This window comes from Macaca mulatta, chromosome 7, assembly GCF_049350105.2.
Source record: "Macaca mulatta isolate MMU2019108-1 chromosome 7, T2T-MMU8v2.0, whole genome shotgun sequence".
Taxonomy (NCBI): Eukaryota; Metazoa; Chordata; class Mammalia; order Primates; family Cercopithecidae; genus Macaca; species Macaca mulatta.
The window spans coordinates 76765662-76785563 of record NC_133412.1 but is presented as its reverse complement, the minus strand read 5'-3'; the positions used below and the strand labels follow the sequence as shown (position 1 = coordinate 76785563).

The 19902-nt window shown below is 38.1% G+C and overlaps 2 long non-coding RNA genes across 3 annotated transcripts in view; one reads left to right on the top strand and one right to left on the bottom strand.

Moving 5' to 3' along the window:
• LOC144330084 (uncharacterized) overlaps positions 1 to 19902 on the top strand; it is a 105364-nt gene that overhangs the window by 71375 nt on the left and 14087 nt on the right. The window contains exons 3-5 of one of the 2 annotated variants that reach the window (XR_013395949.1): positions 10308 to 10554; positions 12791 to 12905; positions 13288 to 15758. This is a non-coding gene — a long non-coding RNA (uncharacterized LOC144330084). Of the gene's footprint in view, positions 1 to 3463; positions 3645 to 10307; positions 10555 to 12790; positions 12906 to 13287; positions 15759 to 19902 lie in introns of those variants that run through there. The other variant, XR_013395948.1, reaches the window with a different exon arrangement.
• Positions 6899 to 19647, bottom strand: LOC144330085 (uncharacterized). The gene is made up of 3 exons (XR_013395950.1): positions 19559 to 19647; positions 17330 to 17440; positions 6899 to 7048 (listed from the first exon to the last, which is right to left on the bottom strand). It is a non-coding gene; the product is annotated as an uncharacterized LOC144330085 (long non-coding RNA).

Below are 19902 nucleotides of genomic sequence, written 5' to 3'. Positions count from 1 at the left end.
TTTCATAATTTACTAACTATATGCAGAATGAAACTGGACCCTTACCTTTCACTATATACAAAAATTAACTGAAAATAGATTAAAGATTTAAATGTGAGACCTCAAACTCTAAAAATTCTAGAAGAAAATCTAGGAAATATTCTTTTTTAACATGGGCCTTGACAAATAATTTTTGGCTGAGTCCCCAAAAGCAATTGCAACAAATACAAAAAATTGACAAGTTGGACCTAATTAAATTAAGTAACTTCTCAGCAGATGAAGCTGTCAAAAGGGTAAACAGACAACCTACAGGATGGGAGAAAATATTTGCAAAAACTATGCATCTGACAAAGTTCGAATATCCAGAATCTATAAGAAACTTAAATCAACAAGAAAGAAAGAACCTCATTTAAAAAATGGGCAAAGGATACAAATTTTTTACAAGTAGCAAGATACCAGTTTTAATTACAGTTATATCAATAATCACATTAAGTGTCAATTATCTAAGCACTTAATTAAAAAGTAGAGATTGTTAGATTGGATAAGATATCATGACCCTATTAGATATTGCCAACAAGAAGTGTGTTTTAAATATAAATGAGCAAATAGATGAAAAGTAAAATAATCAAATAATGAAATAATTTATGTGCTACTAACACTGACTAAAAGAAAATAGGAGTGACAAAAACAAATTTTTTTTTTTTTTTTTTTTTTTTTTTTGAGACAGAGTTTCACTCTTGTTGTCCAGGCTGGAGTGCAGTAGCGTGATCTTGGCTCACTGCAACCTCTGCCTGCTGCTTTCAAGTGATTCTCCTGCCTCAGCTTCCAGAGTAGCTGGGATTACAGGCACCTGCCACCATGCCCAACTAATTTTTGTATTTTTAATAGAGACGGGATTTCACGAAGTTGACCAGGCTAGTCTCGAACTCCTCCTGACCTTGTGATCCGCCCGCTTCGGCCTCCCAAAGTGCTGGGATTACAGAGGTGAGCAACCACACCTGGCCAGGAGTGATTATATTAATAGCAGACAAAGTTGATTTCATGGCAAACAATGTTACCATATATACAGTCATTTCATAATGACAAAATGGTTATGAAGAAGACATAGCAGTCCTAAACATGTGTACACTTAACAACAGAGCTTCAAAATATGTAAGAAGCAATAAATAAAAATTGCTCAAATCATAAGTGTGGAGCTCAATAAATTTTTACAATTTTTCAGATCAATAAATATGGTATTATTGGCATTCCAAAAGTTTCCCTTTGTGTCTCATCTTACTAACTCTTTTTCTCAAATAACCACTCTCCTGACTTCTAATCCCACAGACAAGTGCCTTTGTTAACATTAATATAAATCAATTAATATGATCTTTTGCATCTCCCTTCTTTTACTCAACATTAGATTTATGAGATTAACCATGATGTCATGTACAGTTGCACTTTGTTCACTTTTATTACTATATACAATTTTTTTGAATTATTTTACTAAAATGTCTTTACAGTAATTTTTTTGAATCAACATTTGAATTGTTTTCTTGTGAGTGCTATCAGCAATTGGGCAGTCGTGAACATTCTTATATTTGACTTTTGATGAACATAAGTATGTATTTGTCTTGAATATAATAGCAAAGAGTAGAACAGCTGAAAAATTAGGGTATGTGGGTACACATTTAGTAGAATATGCCAACATATTTATCAGGTGGTTGTGCCAGTTAGTACTTCCACTAGCTTCTTATCCTCACCAACACTTAACATTAGATCCAGGAGTACAATGAGGCAAGTGAGGCAATAAAGGTAGAAAAATTTAAAAGGTGCACACACTCATTGACTTTTGAACCTAGCATGACTTGCATGAACCTAAGAGGGTGTCTCTCTAAAAATTAGATGCCTCGGACACAAAATTTAAGAAGGCACTCAGTTTGAGGATTTCGTAGAACTCTGCATTTGAGCAAACTTGAGAGTAAGTGCCTTCTTAAATTCTGTACCATAGACACACTTCATTTATCTCACTCTGCCTTCAGCCTTGCTTGATACAGTGTTTTTATTTTATTTTATTTTATTATTTATCTAAGGGGAATGTAGTGTTATTGCATTGTTATTTTTACTTACATTTCATTGGTGATTAATGATGTTGAGAACATTTTAATGTATTGATTAACCATTTCGACGTCCTCTTTTTTGAGTTGCCTCTTCAAATCTTTTGTCCAATTTTAATTGGATTAGCTGTGTTTCTTATTAATTATTTGACATTCTTTTTATATATTCTTCATGAATCCTTTATTGGATTTTTGTATTGCAAGTACATTTCACTCTGACTTTCCATTCCGTCCTCCAGTGGTTTCTAATAGTAAATAAAATATCTTAATTTTAATAGAGTTAACTTATAAATAAATATGTATATTTTTTTCTTTTTGGTTACCGCTTTTCTGTCCTCCTCATGAAATCATCTTTCTTATTTTCTTTTTGTATATGTAAAATCTATGATTATGTCTCTTTTACTATTCTTGATATGAGTATTTTTTTAACTCTTAGTTGAATTCTATAAATCTAATTAGTCTTTCCCAAATGTAAATTTGATTTTACTTATGTTGTTTATTTTACATTTGTTTTTTATTCCATTAGTCTATCCTATTTTTTATTGTTTTCTTGTTTTAACTTTATTTGGGTTTAACTGATTATTCTTTCCTTAGCTTCTTGAGCCGGTTACATAAGTTACTGTTTTTTGAGAATTTATTTTTTAAGTTACATTTATTTAAAATTATCTTTCCTTTAGGTAATTTCTCCTCTAAACAGGCTTAACAGATATATTTTTATAGGGCATATTTTTATTGTCATTTAGTTCAAAATATTTTCTAATTTCCAGGTTAATTTCTTTGACCCTTGTCTTATTTACAAGTATATCTTAGTTTCCAAACAGCTAATAATTTACTTTTTGTTATTGATTTATAGCTTGATTCCACTGTGATCAGAGAATATACTCTGCACACAATCATTACTTAGAAATTTGTTGAGCTCACTTAAAGGCCCAGTATATTATTAATGATAAGTGTCCTATGTCCAATGAAAAAATATGCATTTTGCTATCATTGAGTATTGTGAGGTTCTATACGTGTTCATATACAAGGCTCATAAATTACTGTCATTGCGAATTTGTCTATTTCTCATTTTAATTTTTTAATTTTTACTTTACATATTTCAAAACTTTTTTAGTCTTTTCTTCTAGGTTCTAGAATGGAGAAGGATCAAAGCATTATTATACACATAAAACATTAGCAGTTTTATATGATCTTTGTGGATTGACCCTTTTGTTATTATGTAACCCCTTTGTTTTTCTTTAGCAGTATTTTTTGTCTCAGAGTCTACTTTATTATTAATATATTTAAGTCAACTGTCTTTTGATTATTTGACAGCCTGAAATATCTATATTATCCTCTCTGTTCTAGGAGTTTTGATTTTTTCATCTAGTTTATTTATATCTTAACAGTGGCCTTCTTCCTGAATTGGCTCCAAAAGTTTGAAAATTCCTTGAAGGGTGGAGCAGTTACAGAACATGGGCATACCTCTCTACAGTCTCTCCTTTATGAGATCTTGGTTCCTTGATTCTAGGAAAACTCCTGCCTGTTTCTGATGGTCTTCAAACAGATTTTAAATTTCATCTTGATTTTGTAAGTTTTTCCTAATAGGAACATTGGTCTGCTGCAATCTGTTCCATCAAAAAGAGAAACAAAAATCTTAATGGGTCATTGATTTTTTATTTTTTCCATTTAAGAAAAGTATCTGCCATTATTCTCTACAGTATTTCTTTTTTTCTTCTAAATTATCTCCTGTTGGAACTTTTATGTGACTTTTTTGGTAGTTTTGGTAGTTTTTTGGAGAAATTCTCTCCATTTCTTTATTACGGGAGACATTTTATGTAGGCTGTATGGACCACACAGTTCCTGTCACTACTATTCAGTTCTACTATTGTAGCACAAGAGCAGTAAGAGGTGTTACATAAATGAATGTCTGTGACTGTATTCCATGATACTTTATGTACAAAAAGTGGTATCCAGGGCCGATAGGCCTTAGTTTACCAATCCCTGGGCTAGGTTATGCTAGTCTATTAAACATTCTCAAAATCTCACTGCTCCAAGATATCAAATAGTTATTTTATTTTTCTCTTCTTCATGCTACATGTTAATTTTAGATGTATCAAGGGGACTCTGCTTGTTGTGGTTTTTCAGGGATCCTAGCTAAGGGATGTTGTTGGCATTCAAACAGAAAAGAATGTTCTGGCAATTAAATATTTACTTTGGAAGAGATACTCATCACACACATTCAATCACTCATTGGCTAGAAATATGATGGACCATGCATAATCCTGTAAGTGTATGAAGTGAAGAGGAAGGGTAATCTTAAGGCAATCAAAAAACAGACAAATCAAATGAGTGGCTCTAGTGTCCACTTATGTGAGTTTTAACCTTTTTTTTTTAAACAGTTTCATTTCCTTTTCCTTCTGATATTAATATTCTTATATTTATCTTCTAATTTACCAATTCTTGTTCCAGATGTGTCTACGTTTTAATTTTAAATGTCCATTTAAAGGCCGGGTGCGGTGGCTCAAGCCTGTAATCCCTGCACTTTGGGAGGCTGAGATGGGCGGATCATGAGGTCAGGAGATCGAGACCATCCTGGCTAACACGGTGAAACCCCGTCTCTACTAAAAAAAAATACAAAAAACTAGCCAGGCGAGGTGGCGGGCGCCTGTAGTCCCAGCTACTCGGGAGGCTGAGGCAGGAGAATGGCCTAAACCCAGGAGGCGGAGCTTGCAGTGAGCTGAGATCCGGCCACTGCACTCCAGCCTGGGCGACAGAGCAACACTCCGTCTCAAAAAAAAAAAAAAAAAAAAAAAAAAGTCCATTTAAATTTTAATTCTAAAGACTACTTTATATTTTTTAAAATACTATATGTTCTTTTTTAAATCTGTCATTTACATATATTGTTTTGTATTTGCTTTGGTGTTTTCTAGGTGCTCACTGGTGTATTTCATCACTTTAACAGTCTGCAGCTTATTGCCTGGGTGTGTATTTGGTGGTGTTTGGTCTAAATTCACCTACTTTCCCCGAGTCAGGGAGCCTCAGTGCCATTGCACATGCTAACTCATGGGGCTCTTGATTCTTTTTTTGCTTCTGTCACTCCAGAAAATGTTAAACCAGTATTGCAGAATTGCAGAATTGAAAGGCCCTGTTTCATCTTTTGAGGTAGATGACAACATTAACATCATGTTAATGGGGGAAATTTATTTGGATAATGTAGAGAAAAACTTCAGCTAAAGCAGATAATTACATGTTTCTCCTAATGTCCATTATCATCAGTATAGCAGATTCAATACTATATTTTTAATGTAAAATCTAAAGGAAAAAACAATGTCAGATAATCTGTATGAGTTATTTTATATACTAATCACAACAACTTCACAAATTTGGTATTTTTAAAATGAGTAATAAAATAAGAAACGTAAGGCTAACTTGCCCTCAGTGATTCAGCTGCTACATGGTGAAGCTAGGATTTGAACCCTGGATCTCACTCAATGCCTGTACCTTTTGACCGTTTCATGCACATTTTCTTCCTTCAGTGTTGTAAAACCGTCATATAATTTACAATTTGATAACAAAATTACAACAAAGTTTGACATTTTCAAAATAAATTAATAAAAAAATTTGCTGGAATTGGCTCAGCAATCCTTTCCGTTTTCACCCTGAAGGCATGATCAGGCAAACATTTCAAAGTTCCACAATTTATCTGCAAATGATTGAGTCATAGAACAACATAAAATATGAAATATCTGACATAAAATCTACCTAAAGCAATTTATGAAATACCTGAAGGAATACTAAATTTTAAAAACCAACAATATAAATTTAGGTCAGGTCAATAAGACAAGTTTGCCAGGTTTCAGGACTAGAAATTACGCTCATGTGAGTAACTGTCCCTCAATTCTGGTATCATTCAAAACAATTACTAAAATATGAAATTAAATGGCTGATCAAATCCAAGCATATCCTTAGTCAACAGGAGCCAGGCAGCTTTCATTATTCATTATTCATTAAGATAAGCCAGTAATTCCTACCACCCTTCTCAAATTTAGCATTTAATTTTCAGAGAAGCAGCAGAGACGATCTTCGAGTTTCTAGCTGATTAAGTCGGTAGTCCCTGGATGGGTTTGTGTGCTTGCAGGGAGTATTGCCACATCCTTAAAAGGTTCCTTGAAGAACTTAAAGCCCAAATGCCATACAGACTTCTGAGTAATGGGCAGGGGACATGCAAAGGGAAGAATCAATTCTCAGCTCTCATCTCACCTCCCCGTAGTATTTCTTTTTCTTTCTTTTCTTTCTTTCTTTCTTTCTTTCTTTTTTTTTTTTTTTTTTTTTTGACTGAGTTTCACTCCTGTTGCCCAGGCTGGAGTGCAATGGCACGATCTCGGCTCACTGCAACCTCCACCTCCTGGGTTCAAGTGATTCTCCTGCCTCAGCCTCCCAAGTAGCTGGGGTTACAGGCATGTGCCACCACCCCTGGCTAATTTTGTATTTTTAGTAGATGAGTTTTCTCCATGTTGGTCAGGCTGGTCTCGAACTCCCAACCTCAGGTGATCTGCCCGCCTCAGCCTCCCAAAGTGTTGGGATTACAGGCTTGAGCCCCTGTGCCCAACCTCCTCATAGTATTTCTTAGCATCCCCCATTGGACACCTCAACAGAAATAATCATAGTGAGTCTATTAATAAATGAATAAAAGGTTTATGGACTCATGTTCATTTGTGGAAAGGATAAATTAAGTAGATTATGTATACTATATAAACTAGCACTGGAATAAATTCCACTACAAAAAAAGAATCCTAAATGTTATATCCTTAAACTCAGTGAAGTATTCAAATAGCAGAATGGGAGTTTGAATTTGTATTAATTTCAGTGTTGTTTTAATTTTCTGGCCATCAGGCAAGATCCAGTCTGCTCAGCACATCACTTGTGCACATCACTCTTCAACAACTTTTCCAGAGGCTTCTTAAAACCAAATAGTAGCCCCTTAACACTGTCTGTAATAAAATATTGCATCATGATTAGTGACCCGGGATGAACCTAGGATGCTATCTTTGAAAGAAATTTGAACTTAGAGTTGGGAGATGTGAGTTATAAATCTCACCCCATCTTAAAATATCTGTTTGACTTTGGGCAATTAAGTTAATCTTTCAGAAATTCTGATTCTGAAACTGTAAAATGAGAATTATAATACCTGTCTTCTGTTGAGTAGATGAAATCAGATAATGCACATGAAGGCACTTTAATGTGAAAGTGCTATACATTTGGGAAGAATTATTATTCTTTGACTCTGAGCTGTCCTTCAGCTGAATCTACCTGTAAAAACTTTGGTGAGGTCCAAAAGTATCCTTTTAAAGTGCCGTATCCCCAGACTGCTGACTAATAATAATGAATCAAACTAGAAAACATATACACATGCACACACATATGCGCACACATATCATTCTACTATTCAATGAGTCAAACAATTTGAACAAGTTGTAACAGTTTTTTACTTTTTTTTGTTTGAGATGGAGTCTCACTCTGTTGTCCACAATGAAGTGCAGTGGCACCATCTCAGCTCACTGCAACCTCTGCCTTCCAGGCTCAAGTGATCCTCCCACTTCAGCCTCCCAAGTAGCTGGGACCACAGGTGCGTGCCACCACACCTGGCTAATGTTTTTGTATTTTTTGCAGAGACAAGGTTTTACCAGGTTGCCCAGGCTGGTCTCAAACCCCTCTGCTCAAGCAGTCTACCTGCCTCTGTCCCCGAAAGTGCTGGGATTTACAGACGTGAGCTACTACACCCGGCCAGTTTTTCACTCTCTTTTCCACCACCACCACACATTGAATGGAAATAAATCTGTAAACTTTTTTTCTCTATCTTTACATATCATGAACTCTTTTCATAATATCAAATATTTTCTTTATAACTGTTTTTTTTTTTTTTTTAGTGATGGGGTCTTTCTCTGTTGCCTAGACTTGGGTGTAGTGGTAAGATCATAGCTCACTGTAACCTCCAACTCGTGGTTCAGGTGATCCTCCTCCCTCAGCCTCCCGAGTAGGTAGGACTACAGTGTGTACCACCATGCCCAGGCTTAACATTGTTTTATCAGCTGCTTACTATGTCATCATTTTACATGATAATTATAATTCCTATTTATTACTATAACTTGTTTATTTACTGTGACATTGTAAACAATGATGTGACAAATTTCATAATGCTTATATACACGATGACCATACATTCCCGTTTGCTCAGGAAAGAGCCAGTTTACAGCTGTTGTCCTATTGTAAGTATTTAGAGAAAACCCTTTTTCCTGCAAAAGTCTCCTACTTTGGTCAATAAATTGTATTATCACTCTATCTTGAAGATTCTTATTTATTGCCCTTAAGAAAATTGAAAATAGAGAATTGCTGAGTAAAATATAATAATTGATTCTATTTGTTTTCTAATGTGAAATACATATTCATTTCTGAAAATGAATTGAAGGCATTAAAAATTTGCAGATTACACGAATGAAAGCATTAAAAATATTCGGATGACATACATAGGTACTACATATTCTTGGACTATTTTAAACACTGTTATTTTTGTCCCTTCCTCTTTCAGTTCTACTGTGCATCCCTTATGACCTCAACATTGCTAAAGTTCTGAGCAAAGGGATGTCCAGTCCAATGTTCTGTCTCTCCATCATCAGGACTGACTTGGAATTGGTCCCCTATGTTCCCCGAATGGTGCCATGCTTTCCCTGCATATGCTGGTCAGCCATCCTGAAACATGCCTGCCCTCATTATTATTCTTATTATTATTTTAGATAGAGTTTCACTTATTGCCCAGGCTGCACTGCAGTGGCACAATCTCAGTTCCCTGTAACCTCCACCGCCCGGGTTCAAGCGATTTTCCTGCCTCAGCCTCCGAAGCAGCTGGGACGACAGGAATGCGCCACCATGCCTGTAGTCAGAATAGGACTCTTCAATTGTATAAATAGGACTCTTCAAATTGTATCAGACTTAGGTTAACTGAGAAATAATCCTTGAATTATTTTAAGTACCTGAGATTTTAGAGCTTTTGTACTGTAACCACACATGTTAACTATCCTGACTTACAGGAATCTTGGTTCCAAAAGTAGGGTAATGACATTACAAAAACCTAATTCATGTGGCATTGAATAAGGAGTTAAGCAGTAAACAGTGAGGCAAAGAAGATGATGATCCATTTTTTACAGTGAAAACATTGAGAACAGGTGCAATATGCCTGCAATGCTAGAAGAGAATAATACAAAATTTAAAAGGCAGTTGTTACTAGTGAGATATTAGCAACTGCTGGTGGATTGAAAAGGTATTACAAGAAAGACAGGAACTCAGTAATTCATTAGCCTCCTTATAAGCAGAAATGAACTGGAGTGAAATAGAGTCCAGAAAATTGGGTCCTTGCAGGGTTGGAAAAGCCAACTCTTTCTAAAGCCCAAACTGTAAGAGAAGGGATTAGAAAAGGCTTTGAATGACAAGTGCTCAGTAAGATAAAGTGATTCCAGGCAAAGATCAGATTGAGTTTTAAGGTATTTTAATTAAGTTGAGAGAGAGAGGTGTGAGGGAAAAAATGAAAAGTAATAAAGTGGCTCTAAAGTCTGTGTTTCTTCAGATGTCTACGTGTGGTTGCTGGTACCTGGAACTGAGTGAGAGTCCATGAATCAGAATCTGATTAACTTTTTGAGACAATGAATAACCTAAGAAGCCACAAGCTCAGAATTTAAAAATATCTTTTACTGAAACAATTCTAAAACCCTCGGAAGAAACTTCCAGACAGTAGAGCCAGGGAATCTAGAAGAAATGTCAAATGAGCCCTTCCAGGAGTAGAATTATGACTTCCTCTTGAGTCCCCCTCCACCTTAGGGGATGAAAACTTCACAGTCCTCCCAGCAATTGCTATGGCTGGTGCTTGTTGCTGTCTCCATCACATTCCTTTTTTAAAATGGGTGTGTTCACTACAGTTATCCTATTCTGGTTACACCACTGTGTACTGAATGTTTTGTGTATGTGTGTTTTTGTGTGTGTAGGTTTACGAGGGACGCAGTTAAGGAGAAAAGGAACATCTTAGTTCCCAACTCTCTGGATCAAGAGTTGACACTTCTGTCCTAATGGAGAGAATACCGTATATTGCCTGGTTCGAGTTGTATGCCTGTGCTATTCATCCATTGCCTCTCGCTTCCAATATCACCCTTTTACTGCCTTGTTTAAATAAATCTGCAATCTTAACTCTTTTTCTTCCACCAGCTAGCACTAATTCAGTACAAGGCACTGGAGAGAGATTCCAGCAGTGAAGAATTTTGCCTCCTGCTTCTGACATGTTCCCTAGGCCTGCTCCGGCAGTGTGCGTGGTTCTCCTGCATCAGGCTCTGCATTGCATGGTGGTCAGCAGCTCCCAGTGGCTGGCACTTTGCCTGGCAGCTCTTCTTTGAGCACTTTGTAGTAGAGTGCCTCCAGTAAGAAAGATGCCTCCTAGTGAACAGCTTTCCTGGAGGTTAGTTTTCCAGCAAATTCCAAAGGGCCTATTTCCAGCAAGGTCTGCCAGGATGGCTTCTCCGCATATATTATCTCTATATACAGTGACTTCTCTGCCATCAATGAGCCACAGAGTGGCCTCTCCAGCCAGACTGGATGTCAGCTTTGCGTGGGGAATGGCCACTGCAGAGGGCTCTTCCTTGGGTGTGATGTCTCGGTTCCATAGCTGTGACTCTTCCTCATATTTGCTATTTCTATGTTCTTTAGAGTTCTCTTGACTTCCAATGACCTAATCCCTGATTACTCCAATTCCCTATTAGAATAGTTATTTATGTTACCATAACTCTGTTAAAGTACTGTGTAGTTTTTCTCCTGACTAGACCAGACATTACAATGTCCTGCTGGTTTGAGCTTTAGGTTTTCTTCCTGGGGAAGGGTGAATACATTTCAAATGTAGAGAAAAAGAGCCTCAGAATATTTAATAACAAAAAGCCAAAGAATTCGTGCTCTTCAAATATATCCATTCCTCTTGTATATGTTATAGTCTCCTTTGTAAGTAGATTCCATGTTACTTAGCACCATTTTTTTTTACTTCATATCACAGCACGTATAGCATCAAAGAGTGTGGTTTATCTACTGATTTCTCTTGCCAAAAGACAATATTACAAGAATTTCATTTAAATATCTAAGTTGGCTTTGTTTGAGGTTCTAGAATTGGGCAACACTTCATTTCATAAAATGGAATAAGTTCCAGTGAGCTGAGCAGTGGACATTGGTTTTATAGGCAGAGCAGGGCTGAAGAAAGCAGAAACAAAGAACAGGAAGTGATTGGTCCTTTCAAATTTATATTTCTTGTAAGGTAGGAAAAGGGAAACAAAACAATAGAAAACTGATTGGTTAACATCAAGTTACTTCAGGTTATTTTTTGTTTAAGAGTTAAAGGCAGAGGGAACTTCATTACCATGCCAATTGAACTGGCCTGTTTGGGAAATTTGCCTATCTCTCCCTCCAGATTTCTCAAGTTAGATAACTCAGTTTTGGTTTGGTGATGTGGAGCCTCAGCATAAGTAATTCCATTTTGACTTTTAGTTTGTTCTGTTGGGCCCTTGTGTGTGCACTTAGTTTGTAACAATTTCCTTCTATAATTTTTAGTCAACACTCTTATAAGTTCCCTGAAGGTAGGGACCATGGCTTGGTGGTCAACATTATATGCCAGGTATTCAGCACATAACCAGTACTTAGTGAGTATTTGTGATAAAATGAGTGAGCACCTGATCACTCAGAGAGGTTAAGTTTCTTGAACACTTACGGTGTGCTGGCAATCTTCTAAATAGTTTGATAAATTTTCTTTTTCTTTTTCTTTTTTTTTTTTTTTTTTTGAGACGGAGTTTCACTCTTTTTGCCCAGGCTGGAGTGCAATGGCGCAATCTCAGCTCACCACAACCTCCGCCTTCCAGGTTCAAGTGATTCTCCTGCCTCAGCCTCTTGAGTAGCTGGGATTACATGCACCACCGTGCCTGGCTAATTTTTGTATTTTTAGTAGAGACGGGGTTTCTCCATGTTGGTCAGGCTGGTCTTGAACTCCCGACCTCAGGTGATCTACCTGCCTCGGCCTCCCAAAGTGCTGGGATTACAGGTGTAAGCCACCACACCCGGCCAGTTTGATAAATTTTCTCAGCTGAAACAGCAACTGTATGAGGTCTATATTATTATTATCTCCATTTTACAGATCAACAAATTAAGAGGTTAAGTTTTTCTAAAAGAAAGTGTGTTTCAAACAAGACATACCAAATCAAAGGGCTCCATTAGAAACAGTGCACTTGGCTGGGCACAGGCTCATGTCTGTAAGCACTTTGAGAGGCCAAGGAAGGTGAAGCACTTGAGCACAGAAGTTCAAGCCCAGCCTGGGCAACGTAGAGAAACCCTGCCTCTACCAGAAAAAAAAAAAAAAAGAACTACAAAAATTAGCTGAGTGTGTTGGTACGTGCCTGTAGTCCCAGCTACTAAGGAGGCTGAGGTGGGAGGATTGATTGAGCCCAGGAGGTCAACGCTGTGATGAACCAATAATGGTGCCACCCTGGGCAACAGAGTAAGACCCTATAAAAAAAAAATACATATATATTTTTTTTAAATAAAAATAAAAAAGAAACAGTGTACTCCATTCTCTCCCATGGTTATCAAGATTCTGCCCAAATTACTGGTGCATTTGGCTGACTTTCTTCCTTATTCCAATTTTCTGCTTGTTTGCCACTCAGGTGATCAGCAAAAGCTCAGGAAGAGTGGTACTGACAGAGAGGATAAATTCTTACCCAAAGTCACATAAGTTGGCACATCTGCAGGGAAACATCACGTTAGCCTTTGAGGAGAGAGGTAAGTTCTTAGGCTGTATTAGGAATCTCTATTGGGACAGGAATAATAGATAGATGTATATATGAAGGGGAGTTTATTAAGGGGTATTGACCCACATGATCTCAAGGTGAAGTCCCACAATAGGCCATCTGCAAGCCTAGGAGCGAGGAAGCCAGTCCGAGTCCCAAAACCTCAAGAGTAGGGAAGCCGACAGTGCAGCCTTCAGTTTGTGAAGGAAGGCCTGAGAGCCCCTGGGAAATCACTGGTGTAAGTCCAAGAGTCCAAAAGCTGAAGTTCTCAGAGTCTGATGTTCAAGGGCAGGAAGCATCCAGCATGGGAGAAAGGTGAGGGTCAGAAAACTCAGCGAGTCTGCTCTTTCCATCTTCTGCCTGCTTTATTCTAGCCTTGCTGGCAGCCGATTAGATGGTGCCCATCCAGATTGAGAGTGGGTCTACTTCTCGAAGTTCATTGACTCAAATGTTAATCTCCTTGGGCAACACCCTCACAGACACACCCGGGAACAATACTTTGCATCCTTCAATCCGATCAAGTTGACACTCAATATTAACCATCACACAGGCTGTGCAGGGATCCAAACAAGAAAATGTGTAACAATTTCAGAAGTGTCAAAAAGCAACAACAAGATGGAAAAAGATGTGAAGGATGTGACAGTGAACATGGGTCACCCCCAAGGCTCTTTGTAGCAAGACAACACTGGAGCTCCTCTTTTGCATAAGACTGATTTATGCTGCAAGGTCCTGAAGGAAGACAGATGTTTTTTGTTTTGTTTTGTTTTAGTGCAGTTCTCCAGTAAAAATAAAACCCAGGCGGTGAATAAATTCAGTTTTCTCCTTTGGGAGAAGTTCACTTCTACTGGGGCCAGAATCTGCTTTTACATACCCTGAACTAGATGGTCAGAGTATTCTCAAAAGGCTTTCGTGGTACTTCAACTCCAATATCCACCCATCCTTAGAACTACGGCTGCTGCTCCAAAACATCATACGTTGCTTTCTCCAACCCCCTAGAGAGAGATATTGGCTTGGGTTAGTCTCAGTTTTGTTATGTATCCTGGACTAGGTGCTTGGAATGGCTGAGTGTCCCTCCAAGCAGATGGAACAGCCCCCATGCCATTCTTCCATATTAGTAAGAAATATGTTCAGCTGCCTGAATTAGAAAATCCCATGACAGAGGCATTAGGGAACAAAGCTTTGTTTCTCTCCAAAACAAGAGCAGGGAGGTAGGCAATTACTATGATTGTTTTAGTGGTTCCACCATATTAGGTCCAAAGTCTCTTCCATTTTTGTGGCCTTCCTCTCCTGGTCACAGCGAGGATGCTGCCACTCAAGCCATCATATCTGTGTCCCGTACAAGATGGGAAGAATATAAAAGGGGAAAGGGCTCTTGGAGGCCATTCTATTTTCTACAATCAGGAAAGCAAATATTTTCGTAACTTATCTCTTCACACCCACTTCCCAGCAGACTTCCATGGGCAGCAAGTCTTGCCACAGAAGCAAGGGAAGCTGGAAAATTAGAGACCACGTTTATCAGAAGTGTCCCTGCACAATCATGCTTTGGAATAGATATGTTTCTGCACCCCAAAAAAGTAGTGTGTCTCAAAACAAGGAACAATAAGAGACTAAACACTTGAAGGGCAACCAACTGTATTGGCCATTTCTTCCATTTAATTTAATATGTCAGACTTTACTCTGCTTCCCTTAGCTGTATGGTCTCACCTCTTGTAATTTTACTTTGAGGTCCCTGCATGCTTTATGTTTATGTCCAGACTGTAGAAGGATTGAGCCTGCTGAGGCTATGCAACAGGGTAGTACATAGCATGTGATATTTTACAGGTTGAAAGAAACTTTTTTTAACTTTTATTTTAGTTTTGGAGATACATGTGAAGGTTTGCCACATAGGTAAACTCGTGTTTTGGGGGTTTGTTGCACAGATTATTTCATCAACCAGGTATTAATCCCAGTATCCGATAGTTATCTTATCTGCTCTTCTCCCTCCTTCCATCCTCCATCCACAAGTGGAACTCAATGTCTATTGTTTTATTCTTTGTGTTCGTAAGTTCTCATTATTTAGCTCCCACTTTTAAGTGAGAACATGTGATATTTGGTTTTCTGTTCCTATTTTAATTTTCTGATAATAATGGCCTCTATCCATGTTCCTGCAAAGGACACTATTTCATTCTTTTTCATCGCTGCATAGTATTCCATGGGGGGTATATGTATTACATTTATCCAGTCTACCACTGATGGTAATTTAGGTTGATTCCATGTCTTTGCTATTGTGACTAGTGCTGCAATTAACATTTGTGTGCTTGCATCTTTACGGTAAAATGATTTATATTCCTCTGGGTATATGCCCAGTAATGAGATTGCTGGGTTTAATGGTAGTTCTGCTTTTAGTTCTTTGAGGAATCACCATACTGCTTTCCACAATTGTTGAACTAATTTACATTCCCACTAACAGTGAATAAGTGTTCCCGTTTCTCCACAACCTCACTAGCATCTGTTACTTTTAGACTTTTTTATAATAGCATTCTTACAGGTATGAGATGATATCTCATTGTGGTTTCCATTTGCATTTCTCTAATCATCAGTGATATTGAGCTTTTCTTCATATGCTTGTTGGCTGTATGTATGTCTTCTTTTGAAAGGTGGCTGTTCATGTCCTTTGCCTACTTGTTAATGGGGTTGTATGTTTCCTTTCATAAATTTATATAAGTTCCTTATGGATGCTGGATATGAGACCTTTGTCAGATGCATAGTTGGCAAATATTTTCTCCAACTTTGTAGGTTGTCTGTTTACTATGTTAATTCTTTTTCTGTGCAGAAGCTCTTAAGTTTAATTATATCCCACTTGTCAATTTTTGCTTTTACTGTGATTGTTTTTGGTGTCTTTGTTATGAAAACTTTGTTTGTTCCTATGTCTAGCATGGTATTGCCTAGGTTGTCTTCCAGGATTGTTTACAGTTTTGGGTTTTACAGTTAAGTCTTTAATTTGTCCTGAGTTGATTTTTGTTCATGGTATAAGGAAGAGGTCCAGCTTCAATCTTCTGCATATGACTAGCCAGTTATCCAAGCACCATTTATTGACTAGGGAGGCTTTTCCCCATTACTTGTTTTTGTCAGAAAAGAAACATTTTAATAGTCCTGATAACATTCCCCTATCTTGTATGTCCTGCTAACATTCTCCTATCTACAAAGCATAGCACCCGGGGTGGTGTTAAGCCTGGATTCCTTGGACGTGTCAATATACACTAGATAATGACCAGTTTTCCACAAGAATATAGATAGCTAGAGCTTCCTGTCACAATATCTGGCACAGTGAGTAATTTACTTTAGTTTTTTCGCTTATTTGGTTTATCTGTTGTTCTCTCTCTTTCTCTCTCTGTCACACACACACTGCTGTTTACAATTTGGCAATGCATTTATTGTCCATTCGAAAGCACTCATTGACAAAGCTGGGCTCCCTCGAGTGTGGCTGAGATGCTGTGCACTTAGTGGCACTGCAGAACCCCAAGGCTTGGGCACCAGGTCTGCACCTGTGGAGCAGCCCGCCTGTGATTCCCATCCTCACTCGCTCTGCTGCTCAGTGGTGGTCCCTGCCTTGCCTGCTGGAGCAGGGCTCTTCAGCCAGAAAGGACAGGGTAAGTCGCTCCTTTATTCAAGTCTTTCACTGAGCTCCCAGAGCGGCAGTTGCGAATCTTTTGTTTATATTTGTAAACTAAGTGAATTTGACATGGAAGTCACCAAAGGGGAATACATTTGGAACATTGAAATGCCATTTTTACAGGCACATTTCTAATCATAGCTGCCCTTTAAAACCCACATAAAATTGTCGCCTTGAGTTCCCCTGTTTTCCAGCCTCAGTGTGGCTCTCTTTGCAAATCCCACAGCATGACAACAACAAGATTTCATTTTTAGTCAGACTTGACACTGGCTAAACACTAATGTGGGCTCTTTATGTTTCCATAAACTCTCCTCACAGAGCCACCAGTAGAGCATGGGAAACTGGAAAATAAGTTCCAATTAGAGACTGTGTTGGCACGCTCAGGGTGATATGGTTCCCAGTGTTTTAGAGAGGGAAAGAGCATAAAAGAAGTAGGTTGTGTGCCCCAGCTTGCCCCTGGAGGAGCTGTGCCCACTATGGTGGCATGGGGAAATGTCACTCATTAGCTGGCTTGCCTGCTAGCCTAGAATTTGCTTTTACCTTCTCTACCTTCTCCTAAGCCATCCCTTTCTCTGAGTAAATCCAATGCCTTATAGCGCCGCCAATGTATTCAAGTGTACAATTTTAATGTCACATGTACAATCATACCTCCCTGTGGTGACTCACAGTGCCCACATTATCCTCTTTGCCAAGTAAATGCTAAAACACTGAACGACCCTCTAACTGATCTCCGGGGTCACACAAGACCTGACAACGGGGCTCACCAGGCACAAGGACATGATGGAGAAGTCTGAAAAGTGAAAAGGGAGAGGAACCGGGGAGAAAACCAGCTGAGTTCATTTTCACTCACATAATGAAAAGAAATCTGGTTCAGCCTGGAGGATTACAAAATAGGGCAAGACCAAGGTAATTCCAGCTGCAGTGTAAATTTATTCTATGCTTTTCACATTTTACTTAAATTCTACATTTGTCCCATTTATTATGGCACAAGGTTAGAAAACATGGTGTGATATCAAAAAGAGAATGGATTCAGAATATCTGGAGTATGTCTTATTGTCTACCCACAATTTCCCCAAAATCAGTGTTTAAAAAATATTTATCAATATATGTAGAGTTTATTTTGGCAGTCCATGGAAAAAGGGAACTTTTATTATTTTCCTCACCGTGTATCTGGTACCCAGAAGTAACCGCAATAATAAATAACTACACTATTAAAAGGCAACATTTATTGTGTGCTTACTTTGAGCCAGATACTGCTTTAAGTACTGTATTAACCAGGTCCAGGGGCTATAATCTTAATCATGACATTCTATTGACCCCCTAACTTATAAATATAACATAGTACACAGTTAATAAATATTTATTTTAGCCATCTCCAAGAACTTTGGGAGATAGTTTTGTTTTGCTATTTATTATTATTTTTTTAACCTATATAAGGTTTGAAATGGAGAAATAAGATAATAGCAAGGAGGAAGTCTGTAAGCACAGAACATACTGGCTTGTTTATTCTGCCTCTCTTTGGTCCAGCTGTGGGAATATAGTTGAAGAGGCACACATTCTGGTCTATTGTTCTAAATGGATGATCCCAAAGACTTATTTATTCTTGGCCAATAGGGAGCTATTAGACCTTTTTCTTGCTTTAACAGCTTTCTGGACACTTATAGAGATAAAATAAGGAATAAATCATTTGATGCCCCTACTTTGCCACTGGAAACATTTGGTTAACAGCACTCACAGGCTGCAGAACAAGTCTCCTTGGAGAGGTGAATTCACTTACTCCCCTCCCCAGCTCACAGTAGCTTTTAGCTGTTTATCATAATTCTGACCTCTGAACATAAATTTGAAGAGATAATGGATGAAAAAACACTCTTAAAAATATAGTGCAGGAAACCAGTGCTCTCTGATGACTTTATTATTTTGTTTCTATAACTGAGATTCATCATAGAATCCACAGAGAACATTAGAGATGATCTTGCCCAACTTGTTCAATTTTTAGATGGAGGAATTGAAGATGGAGAAACTTAATAAGGCCACAGAGCTTGTACTGGGCAGTGTTAGAACCTCAACCAAGATCTCCTGACATCCAAACTAGAGTTTTTTTCTGAAAGTGGCAATCCCTCCGGCAAGGGAGCCTACGTTACATGCATTGCATAAGGCACTGGGGAATACAAAGAGATGGGTGTAAGAGAGGACTTGTGGTTAGAATAGAGCTATTCTTTGAGGGAACCAGATACACAGAAAGTGGGTAGAGCGAAATAAAACACAGGTAGGCAGATAAAACGTGATCATTGTGGAGGGGATGTACTCACCCAGCAGGTTCTTCCTGCCTGCTGCACAGACAAATCCAATTCCCTGTAACTGTGGTATTGCAGTCAAGAAATGAGTTTAACTGATGCAAGGCCAGTCCCACAGGATAACTAGAGTTGATCTCAAGAGATCAATCTTAGGTTCTACAATAGAGATGAGATCTATGGGAGCAATTGAGGAAGTCACAAATCTTGTGACCTCTGGCCACATGACTCCTGAACTGTAAACAGTTATAGAAATTATGCCTATATTTGAGCAGAATTCAGGCCCCTTCCATATCCCTTATTTTGTGGCCTTTCAGTTTCATCCCCCAAACAAGGAAGGGATCAGTTGTAGAGAGGGACTATTATCATCCTTGCTTCAAAGTTAAACTATAAACTAAATTCCTCCCACAGTTATCTTGGCCTCTGCCCAGGAATGAGCAAGGACAGCCAGCCTGTAAGGCTAGAAGCAGGATGGAGTCAGCCACATTAGATTTCTCTCACTTTCATAATCCTTGCAACGGTGGTTTCAGAGAAACTGTTAAGGTCATGTTTAGAGACCAGTTTGAAGACTAGTTATAGACTAGTGTATGAAAAGTCTCAAACACCAGAATTAAAGGCAGTCTATCTTGTTGATAATTCTATTATTATTTATTCAACTGCATATTCACAAATTATGCCTCAATATTTAGAAGATTGACTTACACTTGACCTTAAAAGATCACCATGGAGACGACAGCTGACTAACAATTCTGTTTCCACAAGGAAGGCTCTCATAGGCAGTCAAGACCAGACATTTTTTCAAGCACTTAAAACATTGGTTAAAATCTTCTCATCAGAAAGAAAATCAGTCCAGATTCATGTAACTAGACTTAATGGGATAAAACTTCCTTAAAACATTAATTTCTGCCTTCAGCAAAACATTCATAATGGGCCATTATATGGTAAGCAGTGAAGCAGGAGAATGGGGAGTGAGCCATAGTTGATGTCATTGCAAAGCGATTTTGGAAAAAAATACAAGACTCAGGACCAACCCCTGTCCTTGCTTC